The following is an 18429-nucleotide window of genomic DNA, read 5'->3' as shown; positions in this document are numbered from 1 at the left end:
TAGTAAAGATCAGCCTTTCCAGGCTGGAGTGTTTCTTAATGACCTCGGGCATCAACGATTCTTAATGGCACAGGTAGTAATAAACATCAGTGTCTATAAGTGTTAGTGATTTGATGAAATCCAGGCAGTAGTAACCATCAGTGTCTCCATGCACTGATTATCGGTCCAGGCATAATTGTTTGATGGCAGCACTCTGTTACACTGTGTCCCAGACTCCACTCTGACCCCACTTAAGAACATCCAGCAAGCTGCAGCATGCCTGATCAATGGGCCTTAAAAATATGATTACAACTGACCCGTCCTGATGGCACTACTCTGGACAAGGGGCGAACATCTTCCAAACCAGCTGAATCATTTACAGAGCCAACATCACCAGCTCTCCCTGCCTGCCTGTCTTTTTCTTTAAAAAAAAAATCTTTTTGTGAAGGTTTAACAACAGCATCAACAACAGTTAACAATAGCACTGTCTTAAATCTCAAGACACAATCAGAAATTGTCCATAGCTCCTTCTACACACCCTCTTCTCCTTCGAACTTATCTTGCAGTTACCTCGCCTTTCTCTGGTGATTTGTCGCACTTCCATCAGCTCGCTCAAAGTCTCTCTGGATCAAGCCCCTATATGAGTTCCAACCACTCCATATTTTTCCAATTTCTAGGGGCATCCGCTACCCCCATTCACCACCTTTTTGGCTAATATGCATGCAATCCATGTCTCGTTTCAATGCCTCTAGGTCTGGGCCTGTCCAGCTTTGGCCACATTTATCTTTGCCACCACCAAAGTCATCCATATCCCCTCCTCCTTGCCGATAGTCGCTTCACCCCAGATATTACGTACACATTGTTTGGCAGAGACCGTTAGTTCCCTTCTCCCCCACCCTCACCAGACATTCCACCATGCTGAACCAGTATTCCTATATCACAGGGCAGTCCCAAGGGGTATGGAACAAGGATCCAGTCTGCCCACAGTCTCGTAAGCAACGCCCTTCAGTAGACCACCCCATCCTCACCATTGTCGTCTGGGAACAGTAGGAGCGGCGGAGCATCCGTTTCTGCACTAATCCGAAATCCGATTGTTTGGCCACCGTCCTAGGGGCAGCGAGGGACCCTTCCTATTCACTGTTGTTAGGACCGCTCAGCTCCTCCTGTCTATCTGGCTAACAAGCTCCTCACCTCCAGTGGCTCTTGGAAAATCATCAGCCAAGTTACCATCAGACTAGAGACTAAGAAGCACAAACAAGCATTGGCAAAGCCAATAGGTTGTGCCTATGCAAAAGCTATTGGCTTTGCCAATGTCTTTTATTCATGTTGTTCTGCAGAGTGGAGTGGCATACGGTAGAGTGGAGTAACATGGCATAGAGTGGTGTGAAGTGGCATAGAGTGGAGTGGCGTGGTATAGAATGGAGTACAGTTTCTTGGAGTGGCATCAGTGAAGTGGCATAGAGTTATATAGTAGAGAGTGGAGTGGTGTACAGAGGAGTGTAGTAACATAAATTAGAGTGGACTTGTGTAGAGTGCAGAGGCGTAGGGTAGTGCAGTACAGTGTAGAACATATTGGCACAGAGTGCAGTGTTGTAGAGTGCAGTGGCATAGAGTGGTGCAGACTAGAACAGAGCGCAGTGGCATAGAGTGCAGTGGCTTGAAATTAAGTTGGGCAGAGAAGAGTAGAATGTTGCAGAGTGCAGTTAAGTAGTGTACTGTGGCATAGAGTGGAGTGGTGCAGAATAGAGAAGAGTGAAGTGGAGTGCAGGGGTGTAGAGTACACTGGTGTTGACTGTAGCTACACAGAGTGCAGCGGTGCAGATAAAGTTGAGTGGCATAGAGTGCTGTGGCGCAGACTGCAGTGATATAGAGTAGAGTGGTGCACATTAGAATGGCATAGAGTGCACTGGCATAGGTTAGAGTGGTGCAGAGAAGAATGGAGTGGTGTAGAGTGCAGCGGTGACGAGTACAGTAGCCTAAACTGCAGTAGTATATAGTGCAGTGGTGTAGAGTAGAGTAGAGTGGGGTAGAGTGCAGTGGCATAGAGAGGTGCAGAGTAGAGTGGTGTACTCTGCACTGGCGCAGAATGCAGTGCCAAAGAGTGCAGTGGCATAGAGTGGCACAGAGTAGAGTAGGATGGCTTAGAGTGCAGTGGCTTAGAATAGAGTGGCAAAGAGTACAGAGGTGCAGAGTAGAGTGGCATAGAGTGCAGTGGTGCAGAGTAAAGTGATTTAGAGTAGAGTGGTGTAGAGTGCAGTGATGTAGAGTGCAGTGGTGTAGAGAAGAGGGATGCAGAGTAGAGCGGCACAGCTTGCAGTGGAATAAAGTAGAGTGGATTAAAGTAGACCGGCATATAGTGCAGTGGCAGAGACATGCAAAGTAGAGTGGCGTGGAGTGCAGTGGCCATAAAGTGCAGCTTCACAGAGTGCAGTGACTTAGAGAAGAATGGTGCAGAGTAGAGAAGAGCAGCATATAGTACAGTGATGTAGCATGCAGTGGCAGGGTGCAGAGTTTGGTAGGGTGCAGTGCCATAGATTGAAGTGGTGTAGAGTGCTGTGGCATAGAGTGGAGTGGTGTAGAGTGCAATTGCGTACAGTAGAGTGGTGCAGAGTACAGTAGCATAGAGTGCAATTGCAGTGGAGTGGTGCAGGGTTGAGTGGCATACACTGCACTATAATAGAGTAGCGTGGTTTCGAGTGCAGTGACATAGTGCATTAGCGTAGACTGGTGCAGAGTAGAGTGGTGTAGTATGGAATGGCGCAGAGTGCAGTGGAAAAGAGGGCAGTGGTGTAGAGTAGAGTGGTACAGAGTAGATTAGGGTGGCTTAGAATAGAGTGGCGAAGAGTACAGTGGTGCAGTGTAGAGTAGAGTGGCATAGAGTGCAGTGGTACAGAGTACAGTGGTGTAAAGTGCAGTGGCACAGAGTAGAGTGGTGCTGAGTAGGGTAGATTGCAGTGGCATAGAATTCAGTGGTGCAGAGTAGAGTAGAGTGACATAGAGTGATGTGGCATAGAGCAGAGTGGTGCAGAGTAAAGTAGAGTGGCATAGAGTGCAGTGGCATAGGGTGCAGTGGTGCAGAGTAAAGCAGTGCAGCCTCCAATGGCTTAGAGTAAAGTAGAGTGGAGTAGAGTAGAATGGCGTTGAATGCAGTGGCATAGAGCAGAGTGGTGCAGAGTCTAGTGGCAAAGAGAGCATTGGCCACAAAGTGCAGTTGCATAGAATGCAGTGACTTAGAGTAGAGTGGTGCAGAGTAGAGAAGATGTGGCATAGATTACATTGACGTACAGTGAAGTGGCACAGCTTAGGGTAAAGTGTTGCAGAGTGCAGAGGCATGCAGTGCAGAGTAGAGTAGAGTAAAGTGGAGTGCCGTAGATTGCAGTGGAAGTAGAGTGCGGTGGCTTAGAGTGGAGTGGTGTAGAGTGCAGTGGCGTAGAGGAGAGTAGTGCAGAGTAGAGTGGTGTAAAGTGCAGTGGCACAGAGTAGGATAGAGTGCAGTGGCATAGAGTGCAGTGGTGCAGAGTAGAGTAGAGTGACAGAGTGACGTGACATAGAGTAGAGTGGTGTAGAGTAGAGTAGAGTGGTGTAGAGTGCAGTAGTGTAGAGTAAAGTGGTGCAGAGTATAGTAGAATGAGTATGTTGAATGGAGTGGCATAGAGTGCAGTCGCGCACAGAAGAGTAGAATGGTGTAGAGTGCAGTGGCATAGAGTGGAGTAGTGTAAAGTGCAGTGGTGTAGAGTGGAGTGGTGCAGAGTATAGTAGAGTGGCGTAGAGTTCAGTAGAGTAGAGTTCGGTGGCCTAGAGGAATGCAGTCAAAGGTCTACGTCAGAGCCTATGGGGTCCTTAATCTTTGAGGAGAAGCCACTCTCATGTTTTTTTTCAATGTTTTAGAAAGGCACTGCAATAGGGAGCACTGTATTTTGGACAAAGAAAGCATCAGAAACAATGTTTTACTCAGTAAATGATAATTGGGGTACAAAACAAATGTTGCAGCGTTCTTTATTTGGCAGGCATGCAGAATCACAGTCAAACTTTACAGTACAAGGATGCATGTATTCTGTGCCACAACGATGGACTAATTTGCTGTCATAAATGAGCTCATTTACTTACATTGCTGGGCAGGTGGGTGGGAGAAAAGCAAAATGGAAGAGGGATGGGTGGGACAGAATAGAAGCTACACGACCTGGAATATGGAATAGGACTGAAAATATGGAGTGCTTCAACCCCCCAAAAAAGAATCTCTAAAAACTGGAAAAGTGGAAGGACACAAGCACTTGATCCATGCTCCAGGGAAGGGCCAAACACAAGAAGAGGACATGACGCAGACATGCCAAGCAAACGAGAATGAAGGAAATGAGAGCAGCGCTAAAGCTAACAAATGGGAAGCTATAAGCAGGCTGTAAGGCCACTGAATGTAACAATATGTCTCACAGAAACAGCACATGCACTGTCTAGGCAAAACCTAAAATAAATTCAAAGCAACAGGCCTTCTCTGACTCAGCTGCGAGAATCAAGAACAGCATTCCCGTATACATCAGCATCCTCCCACCGCTGCTCCAATTTAAAAAACAAAGAAGTGAGACCTCTTTAAAGAACACAATATCATAATGCAGTAACAGCCCACGCCTGCTCTCAGAGCTCAGCTAACCCTTTAATCACTCAGCTGTATTTTTCCTTTTCATCCTGCTCAGTGTTTGTTGCATTTTGGTAGGTTTGTGCTACACAAATACCACATACAAATGAGGGGACATGCCGTAAAGAACATCAATGTTCGAATAGCTATAAAACTGATTTTATGTGCAAGATCAAATGAACTTCATTGGCTGAAACCTCTGATAAGTATCAATGAACTCAGGTAGTAAAGGACCTCAAAGCTCAAAGCATTAGCAAGGTGACCGAGGCAGAAAGATGCTATAATATTGGCATGCATCTAAAGTCTTTAATGATTCCAAGCAGCAATTCCTCTATCAGGAAGAGAGAAAGCTAAATGACCCCAAGCATGAAAAAGCATATATGACATCAGCTAGGAAGGATCTTTGATAATCTCATGCATAAACAATCATTAACACCCCAAGGCAGAATATTCTCATTCAATAATTAGTATTAATGGCCACAGTCACTAGTGACCTACAATTGCCCCTTCTAGTGAATATCAGTGTGCCCAGTAATAAATCTCAATGTTCCCAGGCAATGTTCACATGTACTTGAATATGCAGAATCATATTAGCAATTTAAGCAAGACTGCCAAACTCCAGATGAGTAGTCTAAGGAATCTCAAACCATTCCTTTTACAAGATGAATTCAAGCGCGTGTACTGCCTAGGCTAGACAACAGGAGTTTGACGCTTTGTGCCTTCCAAAATATAACTTGGCCCCACTAAGGGCCTCCTTGAATGCCTCATCCAGATTGATTACCGGTACAAAAAGAAATGCTCACATATCCCTAGCCCTAAAATCTCTATACTGGTTGCCTTACAAAGCAAGAATACAGCTAAGGATTACCTGCTTGACTCACAAAGACCTCCATTTTAAGACCCCATTTAACGCAGTGTACGGTGGAACTAGACTCTTTGAAATGGGTTGAGATAGACAATGACCTCTGGCTCCAGTTAATGATGCCAACCAGTCTTTTTCCAGCATTGTGCATGGTGACTGGACTACCCCAACACCCATGACTCATGTGCCCTTTTGGACCCGACCCACTGTGTTGGGTAAACAAGCCAAGGGTAAAGTTGTCGGCGTATGTGCCAAATTGAAGGAAAAACAACCATTGGTGCAATCCTTTGGTACACACGTGGGCAGAGGATTTTTTTCCATGGAAGAGATGACAGGAGACAGGTTATGGACAAAGCCCAATACTCCAGTTAATGGGGGTGATTGAACCATGGTTGGCAATATACCCAGAGGACAGCAAGCATTTTCAAGATGAATTAATAGGCTGTATCCAGGGCAGTGGCGTAGCCGCTGGGCTGAACATTTGCATCTTTAAAGGATGTGGCAGAGGTAGTTCAGACTAAGCTGATGAAAGAAGTTCAGGCAGGATGAATTGTGGGTCCCTTTCAGGAGATCTCGCTTCCCAGCCTTATCATATCACCTTAGAGTGTTCTTCCGAAGAAGGTGATGGGAGAATACAGACTGATTTACCACCTTTTTTGCCCAGAAGGTGAATGAGTAAGTGATTAGATTGGTGCAGGAATGCCAGGTAGGGGCTGAGATGGACAAAGCTGATGTGAAATGGCATTCTGGTTACTTCTTGTTCATCCAGACAACGTTCCCTTATTGAGGACTTAGTTTGAAGGTCAGATATTCCTCGTCAACGTAATGCAGATGGGCTGCTCTGTCGCAGTTGCAGTTTTTGAGACCATCGGTTCATTTTTATAGCAAGGGATGAAGGTAAAGGATTCACAGCAAGTGCTGCATCACCTTGATTACTTTTTGCTAGATAGTTGAAAAGAGCAAAAAACACAGTTGATGGACAGAATGTAGAACAATGTCATACATTCACCCCAGTACAAGGATCTGGGCCTAAATCCATCGTTTTTTTCCACTCCACACCACCCTGGGTTAGACACTGGCTATATGCAAATCAGCTCTGACCCTGTGCCTCATGGGAACAGTCCAGTCCGAACTACCAAGCCATGTCTTTCCCAGACCGGAATCAAGCATCGAAGGACCGGTTTCTGGCTATCAGCCTTCATCAGCCTGGATAGCTTGACTCCAGTGTTGTGGAGAGCCTGGGACTCACGTCTGAGCATACCCAGCCCACTCGGGGTGAAAATTGCAAAAAACACAGTTGATGGACAGAATGTAGAACAATGTCATACATTCACCCAGTTCAAGGATCTTTGTACTGGGGTGGATGTATGACATTGTTCTACATTCTGTCCATCAACTGTGTTTTTTGCAATTTTCACCCCAATTGGGCTGGGTATGCTCAGACGTGAGTCCCAGGCTCTCCACACCACTGGAGTCAAGCTATCCAGGCTGATGAAGGCTGATAGCCAGAAACCGGTCCTTGGATGCTTGATTCCGGTCTGGGAAAGACATGGCTTTGTAGTTCGGACTGGACTGTTCCCATGAGGCACAGGGTCAGAGCTGATTTGCATATAGCCAGTGTCTAACCCAGGGTGGTGTGGAGTGCAAAAAAACGATGGAATTAGGCCCAGATCCTTGTACTGGGGTGAATGTATGACATTGTTCTACATTCTGTCCATCAACTGTGTTTTTTGCAATTTTCACCCCGAGTGGGCTGGGTATGCTCAGGCGTGAGTCCCAGGCTCTCTACACCACTGGAGCCAAGCTATCCAGGCTGGTGAAGGCTGATAGCCAGAAACCGGTCCTTAGATGCTTGATTCCGGTCTGGGAAAGACATGGCTTGGTAGTTCGGACTGGACTGTTCCCATGAGGCACATGGTCAGAGCTGATTTGCATATAGCCAGTGTCTAACCCAGGGTGGTGTGGAGTGCAAAAAAACGATGGACGTTGTACTGGGGTGAATGTATGACATTGTTCTACATTCTGTCCATCAGCTGTGTTTTTTGTAGTTGAAAAGAGGGCATGGAGAATATATTGATGAGATATAGGAGAGGGTGTCTGAGACATTTGGTGCCATTGCCTCCATAAAAACTGAGGGGACAGCCATTACCATCACATTTTTGGAGACTCAGTTTGATTTAGGGGCCATGGTGTTGTGTTTGCCAACTGTCCAGCGCCTTGAGACCCTTATGGGTGAGTAGTCACGCTAAAAAAAAAACATGATTTATTGAACTGTCAAATATTGAATGTTTTTGAAGGATTTGTTACAGGAAGTGGTGGGAGAATGAAACATGAACTGAGAAAGCCACAGCAAATCTGGACTGTCCAAACGTTTCCTGTAAAGTGCTTGCTCTGAGTCAGGTGTTCTACAGACATATCAAAACCATCAGAACTTAGGAGGAATGATGCTGGACAGATTGATTTGGATTATGTTCTTGGAAACCTATAAGAGTGATTGGGTGGCTCAGGTGCCTTCATCAGCCTGGATAGCTTGACTCCAGTGGTGTGGAGAGCCTGGGACTCACGTCTGAGCATACCCAGCCCACTCTGGGATAAGATTGCAAAAAACAATGTCAAAAACAATGGGAACAGTCCAGGTGGACTGGACTGTTCCCATGAGGCACAGGGTCAGAGCTGATTTGCATATATCCAGTGTCTAACCCAGGGTGGTGTGGAGTGCAAAAATTTACAGAAATGTACAGAGACATGCAGATTTTGGTGCAGTAAGTGCTAGAGATGCAGGTTGAAAAATTCTGACAACAGCAGAGGCACATTATACAGGATCTGATAAATATCGTCCAAAGACATTGTGCCACTCGTGATGGGGGCCTCAGTGTTGAGGCATTTACGAGGGACTGTTATTCTCCTTGCGTGGTACATACCTGGTCTAGACAAACAAATTGCCAATGCGCTGTCTCGATTTTAGCGGCAAAGATTCCGTGGTCTGACACCGGCAGTGGATAGACACAAGTAGGAAATAGCAGAGATGTGGGACCTAGGATGGTGAGGGTGCAGCCCTTAGGTGATGATTCATTGGAGCTATTCTTCAAGAACACTTGTGGACAGGCATGGAATTAATTTGTCAGGTGCAGAGGGAAGAAAAATGGCATGGAAGCACGAACATCTGATGTGGTAATCTTTATATTGACAATGACTGAAAAACAGTTGTTGCTAGTGACCATATCTCATAAAAACCTGTCTGGGATAGCATTCTATAGGAAGGGATTCTGGTGATTTGACCCAAGTGGGGGATTTGTTATGTGCATTGTGTAGGGGTTGGCAGAGAGAAGATAACAGTGGCGACACCCCCGTTAAAGCGGAGGAGCACCGCCCCACTGCCTTCTGAGCAGTGAGTAAAGGAAAAATAAAATGATAATAAAACTTGTTAGTATCATTTTATTTCTCCTTGTTATGCCCAATTTGACGATTCAAGGCAAGGGCAGGTCGGGCGCGCTATGTTGATTGACACTGGGAGAACTGGGAGGAGGAGTGGTACCCACTGCTACAAGTGCGCATGTCTGTTTGGCCGGCTGTCTTAGGCCGGCCTACCAGACATGCACACTTAGGTTTCATCAACCCGGCTGTATTCCACAACTGGGTGGAGAAACAGCACAGACTCCCTGGGCCTGAGTGAGCGTCAAACCAGCCCGCTCAGGCCAAGCCCCATGCGCCTCTCATGCTAAGTATAGCATGCAGCATCAGCCTGTGAAGGTAAGAGCGGTGGGGCGGCGGGGCCGGGTGGGGAGTATATCGACGGACGATGATGAGGGAAAATGAATTATTTATTTATTTTTTCATTGTCTGTCGAAATCCCCCCCACCCGGCCCCACAGCACTTAGCTGCACGGACTGCGGCTGTTAGCATGAGATCAGGGTCTGGATTGGATGGGGAGTCTATGATGTGTTCCAGGGACTGCTGGGAGCAGGAGAGCAGAGGAGCACTGAGGCACAGGCAGCTGGCAGCATCAGATAAGTCTTTTATTTATTTACTTTTACCCCCTCATGCTTCCCTCCAGCCCTCCTTCGCAATCCCCCACACCTCCTTCACCCACCCACCACTGTTTATTTGTGTCAGCTGCCATTGGAAGATAAGAAAAGGGCCATAACTGGACATATTGGAGGGCATTAATGCTGGTGACAAACGCACGCTCAATCTGCCTAGGATGCCCTATTTTCAACATTTTGTTTTATGGAGCCTTAAAGGAGTTAAAAGTCACCAGGTTTACGAACTGGGGAATGAGTGAGGATGACTTGGCAGCTTCAGTGAATGGCGTTTGGAGTAGAGTCCACACGAGCAAGACCGACCAGAAGGGGGTGCAAGGGTCTCTGGAGCAATCAGGCGGGAGAGAGAGATGTGCCCAGCGAGGGCTTATAGAGAGAACGAGGGGATAAGGGATTGTTTTCAGGCAGGAGGATAGAAGGAGGGTGACATATAAGCAAGCAGGTGTTGAGGAGATGCTTATAGAAGGGGGATAGCTGTTTTGGGGCTCATTCCTTTTGGTTTGGGATGGCGATGGAAGGCGATGACTTAGGCTGGGGAGAAGAAAGGCTGAGGAGTCTGGGAAGGTGGAAGCTGTCCAAGGTGTGGGGATGTCTCAAGCCCAGGGAACTCAAATGGATCTGGTTGTTTTTAGGGGTTGGGGGGCTTCGGGGTAGTTTTTAGGAAGAGGATGGGGTTTGGGGTCGTTTTTAGGGGACTGGAGGGGAGTTTGGTGTAGTTTTTAGGGGTGGAGGGATTCAGGGTAGTTTTCAGGGGGTGGGGGGATTTGGGATAGTTTTTAGGGGTGGGAGGGGGTTGTGGTAGTTTTTAGGGGTGGGAGGGGTTCAGATTAGTTTTTAGGGGGTGGGGGTTTGGGTAGTTTTTAGGGGGTGCGGGAGTTCGGGTAGTTTTAAGGAGGTTGGGGGTGTATTTAGAGCTCAGGGGGAAAGGGAGGGGGTGGTAAACTTAGACACGGATAGCCCGTTTACCATGCATGCCTTTACCATGAAAATTTGTGGTAAAGGAATGTGTGGTAAAGCAATTTGTGGTTAAGACGCAGTCATAGTAGAGATTATGGAGCATATTATCAAGGAGGGCGATAAGAGATTATCGCCGCTTTAGCGGCCGTTTTTGGCCATTAAGCGGCGATAATTCTATTGCTCTATTAGCAAGCTGTCGCTAACAGCAGTTAGAGACAGCTTGTAGGCCATAGCGAGCGGTTTGGGGCCCACTTTGCATGTCAGCGATATTTATCGCTAATGACATGCAAAGTGGGCGTACCCAACCTGTTAGCGACTGAAAGCAGTCGCTAACATCGCTATCGCCTATTATCAACGCAGGCGTAGCGATGGAAATATTTGCGCTAGGCGCGAATATCTCCAAAACCTAACGCCTGCTCAGACCAGTTCTTAGCCATTATATTCATTGGGAGGTGGATCTTATGGCTAAGACCCAATTGGCGTTAATGCGTGAATATCGCTGTATTCTCAGCGATATTCACGCATTTCCCCGCTATTGCGGGATATTTTATCGCTTTAGAGATAAACGTTGCTAATAGCACGTTATCTCTGCGATAATATCCGGTGATGCTTGGAGATAAAAAAAAACCTTGCTAAGCCCATTTAGCGATAAATATCGCTAGTTGTTGGTAATATTCCCCGCGTTGTTAAGGTAGGCGTTGTAAAGGAACTCGTTGTTCCGACATACAACCAACATCAACAGGACATGTAAAGGGGTCAACAGGGAAGAAGCTGGATGTTGCAAAGCTCGCAATATAGGAGTGATTATTCGCATGGACACGACCTAGAAATGGCCTTTGTTGTTCTGACAGGATGGGGTGCATTTGTCTTGCTTGGGAATAGGAGTAAAAGTGATGAAAGCGCTGGAGAGGTGTTGAGTAAAGAATACCTATAAAGGGAGATTGAGAGGACAGAAGACCGCCTTTAGGGCGTGTGTTCTGGTGGATTGAAACAGAAAGCTTAAATTAAAGCAAGGGACGAGCAGGGAAGTTTTAGGAACAGAGAAGTAGGGGTAAAGAAAATTAACAAGGAGAAAAAGCAGAGCCAGGATGGGCCTGGTATGAGTAGGCTGGAAAGAAAGTCGAAAATGATGTATTTGTGCTTAAAGGTTAGTAACAGGAGTGTATTATGCAGGCCTGTAAGAAGCGTTTGGAATTAAGGACGGGAGAGAGGTTTAGAGCTTTCAAAAAGGGTCACGCTTGGCGGGGGTGTGAGTTAGGGTTCATGTGTTAGTTCCAAGTTAAAGACAAGAAGAGTTAGTTGTTCGGGACAACTAGAGTGTATCATTAAGCCAAAATGGAGTATTACGAGCTCGGCTTTCTTCAAAAGAAAGTGGACTTTTTCATAAAACAATTTCAGCATCAGGAACCGCTGCTCCACAAAGGCCCTTTGTCCTGGCCTTGTTTGAAGAGTAAAGCAGGAGTGGTTTAGAGGGCGGCACTGACTGGAAATCAGCTTTACAACCATCGGATCAAGATTTCTCATCGCAGAACAGTACATTGAATGCCAAGCCAACATGCTCCGCCTTGTCAGCCAAGGCACACAGAGAAGGAATAACATTCTCTGCCTGCGTGAATTTATGCAACTTATACGAACCCTGGGGCATATTATCAAGGGGGTTTATTTCCGCTTTTTTGGCTTTAAAAGCCAAGAAAGCGGAGATAAAATTATCTCCCTATTACCTAGCTGTCGCTAACATCAGTTAGCGACAGCTAGTAGGAGAGAGCGACCATCTTGGGCCCCACTTTGCATGTCAGTGATATTTATCACTAATGACATGCAAAGTGGGCGTGCCAAGATGTGAGCGACTGGAAACAGTCGTTAACATCGCTATCTCCTATTACCAACTTTTGGAGATATTCGCGCTAAGACGAATATCTCCATAAGCTAACACCTGCCCTGAGCAGTTCTTAGCCATGTTATCCAATGGGAGGTGGATAACATGGCTAAGAGCATTAGCTCGGTAATGCATGAATAACGCTGACTTTTCAGCGATATTCATGCATTGCGGCCGTTTTTTATCGCATTTGCGATAAACCTTGGTAATACAAAGGTTTATCTGCGATAAAAATCGCCGCAGCTCAGCGGTAAAATTTTGTCTCTAACCAAGCAACAGCGATAATTATCGCTATTGCTTGGTAATATGCCCCCAAGTTTTGTCTGAGGCCGGACGTGGGGCCCAATTAAAGCACAAGCCCGGCCCTACCCAATGGATTATGTCCCTAATGCAGTTTTGTAAAGAGTAATAAACACACACGGGGCATATTTACAAGCCCCTAACGCCACGGAGCGTCACTTTCTCTGACGCTCCAGTGTCGTTGCTCTCCACCCCATATTTACAAGGTGGCGTTAAGCCACTTAATGTGGCTAAGTGCCACCTTGTGAATATGCCTGTTATCGCAGCAGTCTGCTGCAGCGAAGGGGCGTGCACTGGGTGTTGCTATACGCGTCCCTCCGCAACACTTATTGTTTTTTTATGCTGCCCCATATTTACAAGGATGGGGCAGTGCCAAAAACAAAGGCCAGGTAAAACCTGGTGTGAGGATGGCGATACAACGAGAAATTCTTAATTTATCCACATATTTTGCTCTTTCTATGTGTGTTGCATTCTGCAGCACATATAGAAACAGCAAAGCGCCTTTAAAGATTCTTTGTGAAAGGAGGTGTCCCTTCCTGTACATCAACAGTCGCCCCTGCAGAGCAGGCACCCTTGCAACATGGTGCAAGGGTGCCTGTGCTGGCACTAGCTAGCTTTATTAGCACCAGGGCTAGGAGAAACAAAGGGGTGTGCTGTATATTTGTAAATATGACGCAACTCTGCATTTTGAAAATGTCGGATCGTCGCAAAGCCAAATGTGGCATTACATCGTACTCCAACAGTTTCTTGTACATATCCCCCTGAATATCCTTTCAAATCAAAGAGGTGCTAAGGCATAGTACGATTATGAATAAAATCCAAAATGTATGGTTTCCCTTTTCATGATACAGTTGTTCAACAAAGTGAATTGAAAATGTGTGCCAGATTGCAGGCAGGTAAACGTGCCATTGCCAGCCTGTTTCCCCAAAGCAAGCTCTATGCCAACTTCTTGCACCTTATAATATCTTCAAACTTTTTACAGTATTATTTCTTTGAGATGTGCGACGTCGTCTGAAATAGTTGTATAAAGGCAGAGAAGACTAGTGGCATTATTATATGCATATATTGCTCCAAATTTCCTTACATCTAACTTTGTACTCTAGAGAATGCATTTTTTATCGATGTAGTTTGTTGGACTACGTTATTCTAATTTTGAAGATAATCCTCTGTGATTGACTCAGTGCATATTAACTCAAGAAGCTTTGCAATTTCCTGTAAAACTGGAGGTAAGCAGTCTTCTAGTTGAATTGCAGGCCATCAACTTTATGTCACTGTACCTCATTCATTCCTAACAGACTGCTCCACAAACAATATTACTGAGCATTTAGTAAGAGCACATCAATAATTTAGCTAACTCTTATGTCAGGCACTGCAAAGTCCTCCAGGCATTCTTACTTCAATCCGTCTATGTGCAAGTTTTCAACTAAGATTTTTTAATAAGTGTTCATTGTGTGTTAGGGTCAAGCCAGACTCAGAATGACTTTGGTATGGCTCTCCTGTAAACTGAGAGACTGGTGTAGCTGGTGTAGCAAATGAGGGGTGGGGCGGTCCGCCCTGGACGGCACAAGCTCTTACCTGCTGTCTTGAGGCAGCAATCGCCATCACCCTGCGCTTTTCAATGCGGGGCAGAAATCGGAGGAATCTCGCAAGCAACCCCCCCCTTCAATGCTGATGCTGCGAGGTGGCATACGTAGGGACCACTACGGGCGACCAAAGGACCATCTATGCCACTGGGTTGTATGACACATCCACGCATTCCAAAACCACACGTTCCTTAACAATGCGGTCGGAACAACCAAAGCATCTTAATCACGCATTACTTTACTGCACAAGTCTTTACAGCCACTTGCCTTAGGGAAAGTGCTGGACTTTGGAACAGTATAATTTACTATTCCAATTCCGGTCGTGCAGAGACAGAATATTGAGTTATAAATATCGAGTTGCACAAATATCGAGGCATACATATCGTGGGTCAGAAATATTGACAGCAGGAATATCGTGGTCAAGAATTTTGATTTAAGGTAAGTAATATCGATTTTAAAAATATTGAAGTATTTAATATCGTTTGCAAAAATCTAGTTGTTTAAAATATCTTTTATAATTATTGTTATGTATTTTAGTATATATTTTATATATATGTTTTTTGTGTAAGAATTGTTTGTATTTTTAATATATGCCTTACATTTCTAGTAGTTTTTTCATTTGAATTTTGCACTTTTAGGGGCTCATTATGATGACGGAAGGACCGCCACCGCTGGGCCTGCGGTGGCGGTCCGTCCGCTATCACCCAGGAAATTCCCTCGCCAAATTAGGATGGCGGTGGGACTCCAGATGTGTCTGCGGCGGATGAAAAGTCTGTCTGCCACGGTTCCGCAAGGTGGTCCTTTTCCCCCTGCCTTGCGGAACCAAAACATAGGCCACCATTGCGGCGGAGCCTTGCAGGCCCCGGTGTAGGGATTAGGAAATCCCTCTCCACCTGTGTTTTCGCAGTGGTCTACCCACCGCCAAAACACAGGCAGAGGCTGGAATCGGGGTCCCATTGCGGGCCCCTCTGTGTTAGGGGGTGCACGGGGGTGCCCATGGTACCCCCCCTGCATTTCCCTGCACTGCGTGGCAGGCAAATGCTCAGCATGGCCTTTTAGCATTGTGGACGGTGCTGCAGCCAGCAGCACCGCTCACAATGTTAAAAGGCCAGGATGCGCCCACCAGTATGGCTGGTGCATCCTAATTGCACTGGTGGGACCGCCGCACGACTGATGTACACCCGCCATCATAATGAGCCCCTTAATTCTATAGCGGGTTGTGGATTTATAGGGGAATAGGGTGGGAAGTAATTTAATTATATTAAAGGTATTAATTTATTTTTATTTAGATTTTCTGTTTTTACTTCTGTAGCTGGTTGTGGTTTTATAGCGGAATAGGGTTGAAAGTAATGTAATTATGTTACATTTATTGATTACTTTTTATTTATTAATAGTTATCAATTTAATGTATTAATACTGAATGGTGTTATAGTGTCAAGTGTGTAAGGTAAATTATTATTAATTAATTAATAATTGGTTGTTAATTAAATGTAATTAATTATTTGGTAAGTGTGTTGTGTTTATAGGTGTAAAGGGAGGTAAGTAGTTTATTTTTGATTCATGAATTAATACTTGGTTGTTAATTAATTTTAAATAATTAATTGTCTATTAATGTTGGTAATTGTGTAATTAATTTTAGGTGTTTGTTGGGGTTTTTATAGGTGTAAAGGATGGGAAGGCTGGCAAGTAATTTATTTTTAAATGATGAATTAATAATTGGATGTTAATTAATTTTAATTAGTTAATTGGTAATTAATTATGGTAATTGTGTTAATAATTTTAGGTGTGTGTTGTGGTGTTTATAGGAGTAAAGGGTGGTAAGCAATTTGTGTTTCATTAATGAATATATAGTTGTTAATTATTGTTAATTATTAGATATTTATTTTGGGTAATTATTTTTGTGTGTGTTGTTTTTACTTTTTTTTTGTAACTTTTCATTATTTGAAACACAAAAACAACAAAACGTCAAACAGGCAAGCAAGGCAGTACAGCAATAATACAGTAATTAGGTCTGTGCTCATGGAGGACGGGAGATACATGAATCAGGAGATAAAAGTCATTGAATGCAGATGAGGGGAGGGAGGCAGAGGCAGAGTTGCATAGGAACAATACGATATACCACAGCCGGAAGGGATAGAAGTCAGGGTGATGGGGAAGGACTCTGGATAGCAGTAAGCGGGGGTGTACAAATATCACCACGGTATGAATTCCACGGATTCCAAATCTTCCCCCGTTTTGCGGGCCTGCCTCTGGCAATATATACTGTTTTATCTCGAAACATACACCAATCCAAGCTCTCTTTCCAAGCAGTCACTGTAGGCGGCCTTGGGGATCCCCACAACTGGGCAATATCCCTCTTTGCAACCATAATGGCCAAAGTCACCCATCGAAGCTGCGACACATCATCGTCATTCGGACCCCATACATTCAATAAACAGTGTCGGGCTTCCGGCATCACAACAACACCCGTGACATCACCCATAATCTCATGTATACGTTTCCAGAATCGCACCACCACTGGGCATTCCCATATGATGTGGAGATAGGTGCCAAGGAGACCACACCCGCACCGACACATACCATCTGCAGTGAAGCCCATATGAATTAGACGGGGACCAGTGACATAAATTCTATGGAGGATCTTGAGTTGGACCAGACGGAGACGGGTCGGAATCGCCACCTCCTTGGGAGAGGCGATCGCAGACTGCCAATCCTCATCGTCCAGTTCAATACCATCAGCAATCCAGGCCTCACGGAGGCGATCGAGCAAACCCAATCGGTTGTTAATTATTTTCTTGTAGAACAGCGAGATAGTACTATCCGGCACATAGCCATCCAGTATACGATCTTCGAGGGGGGAGGAATCCGGAACAGCACTACCAACTGGCAACACAGAATTCAGAGCATGACGTACCTGGATGTAACAAAATCTCTCCCTGTCGCTCAAATCATACTCCGTTTGTAGGTCAGAGAAGGCCTTAACTTGTCCTTTAACCCAGAGATCACGCACTTTACTAATACCGATCGTGTCCCACTTATCAAATTCTTTCGTCCTCCATAGGCCACCCAACTTCGCAGAGGCATAAAGTGGTGTCGCACCCGTCAATTTATCATTCCAGCCCATAGCCGTAGTTGCGCTATGCCATACCCGTACAGCTATAGCGGTAGGTCCCGTGAGTTGTGAACGGGAGGGTCTCGAGTAAAGTGCCCTATAATAATCTCCACCCGGGAGCAGCCATTTGTCCATTTCGAATGCTGGATTCAACCCTGGGCCATACATCCCGCGGTTGATGGCAGCAAGGTGGGAAGCTCAGTAATACCTACAAATATCCGGGAGCGCTATACCGCCATCATACCAGGGGAGCGTCAATTTCGGAAGAGCTATGCGCGAACGCCGGTCCCATATTAGTTGCCTCTGCAACGATTGTACTTCCCGAAAATACGTCGACGGGATCACATCAAAACTATTCTGAAGGGCATACAGGAAACGAGGTAAGGACATCATCTTAAAAAGGGCCGCACGCCCCAGGGGAGACAACGGTAATTTACGCCAACACGCTACATCGGAGCGTAAGCGCTGGAGTGGGGGGAGCAAATTGCGTTCGTAGCGAACCGCCGGGTCCATGGAGATAAACACACCCAGGTACTTAAAGCCAGATTGCGACAACTGGATGGGACAGCCCCGTGGCAAACGAGGGGCATCACCCGCCAGTGCATAAATGTAGGATTTCGACCAGTTAATGATAAGGCCCGAGTTCTTCCCGAAGGAGGTAAGTACGTCAAACAACACATTGAGTGATTTTTGGGGAGAGGTAAGGTACAATAAAATATCATCCGCATATAAGGAAATGCGATCCTCGAATTCCGGCGACCAGCGTATTCCCTTCATCGAGGGTTCCCAACGTAGCCAGGCGGCGAGGGGATCCAATGCCAAAGCGAAAAGGAGTGGGGACAACGGACAACCCTGTCGTGTGCCCCTACCAAGAGTAAAAGGAGCAGAGACACGACCATTAACCACCACCTGGGCTAGCGGTGTTTCATACAGGAGTTTGACCCAACCGATAAAACCGGCGCCGAATCCAAACTTGGCGAGTACCGCCCAGAGATACGACCACTCGATCGTGTCAAAGGCCATCGTATCGTCCAGGGACGCCAAGATGGCCAGTTCATGCAGCGTCGGGGCCCTCGCGAGAACACCATGC

This window comes from Lissotriton helveticus, chromosome 7 (genome assembly GCF_964261635.1).
Source record: "Lissotriton helveticus chromosome 7, aLisHel1.1, whole genome shotgun sequence".
Lineage (NCBI taxonomy): Eukaryota > Metazoa > Chordata > Amphibia > Caudata > Salamandridae > Lissotriton > Lissotriton helveticus.
Note: the sequence above shows the minus strand (reverse complement) of the source record.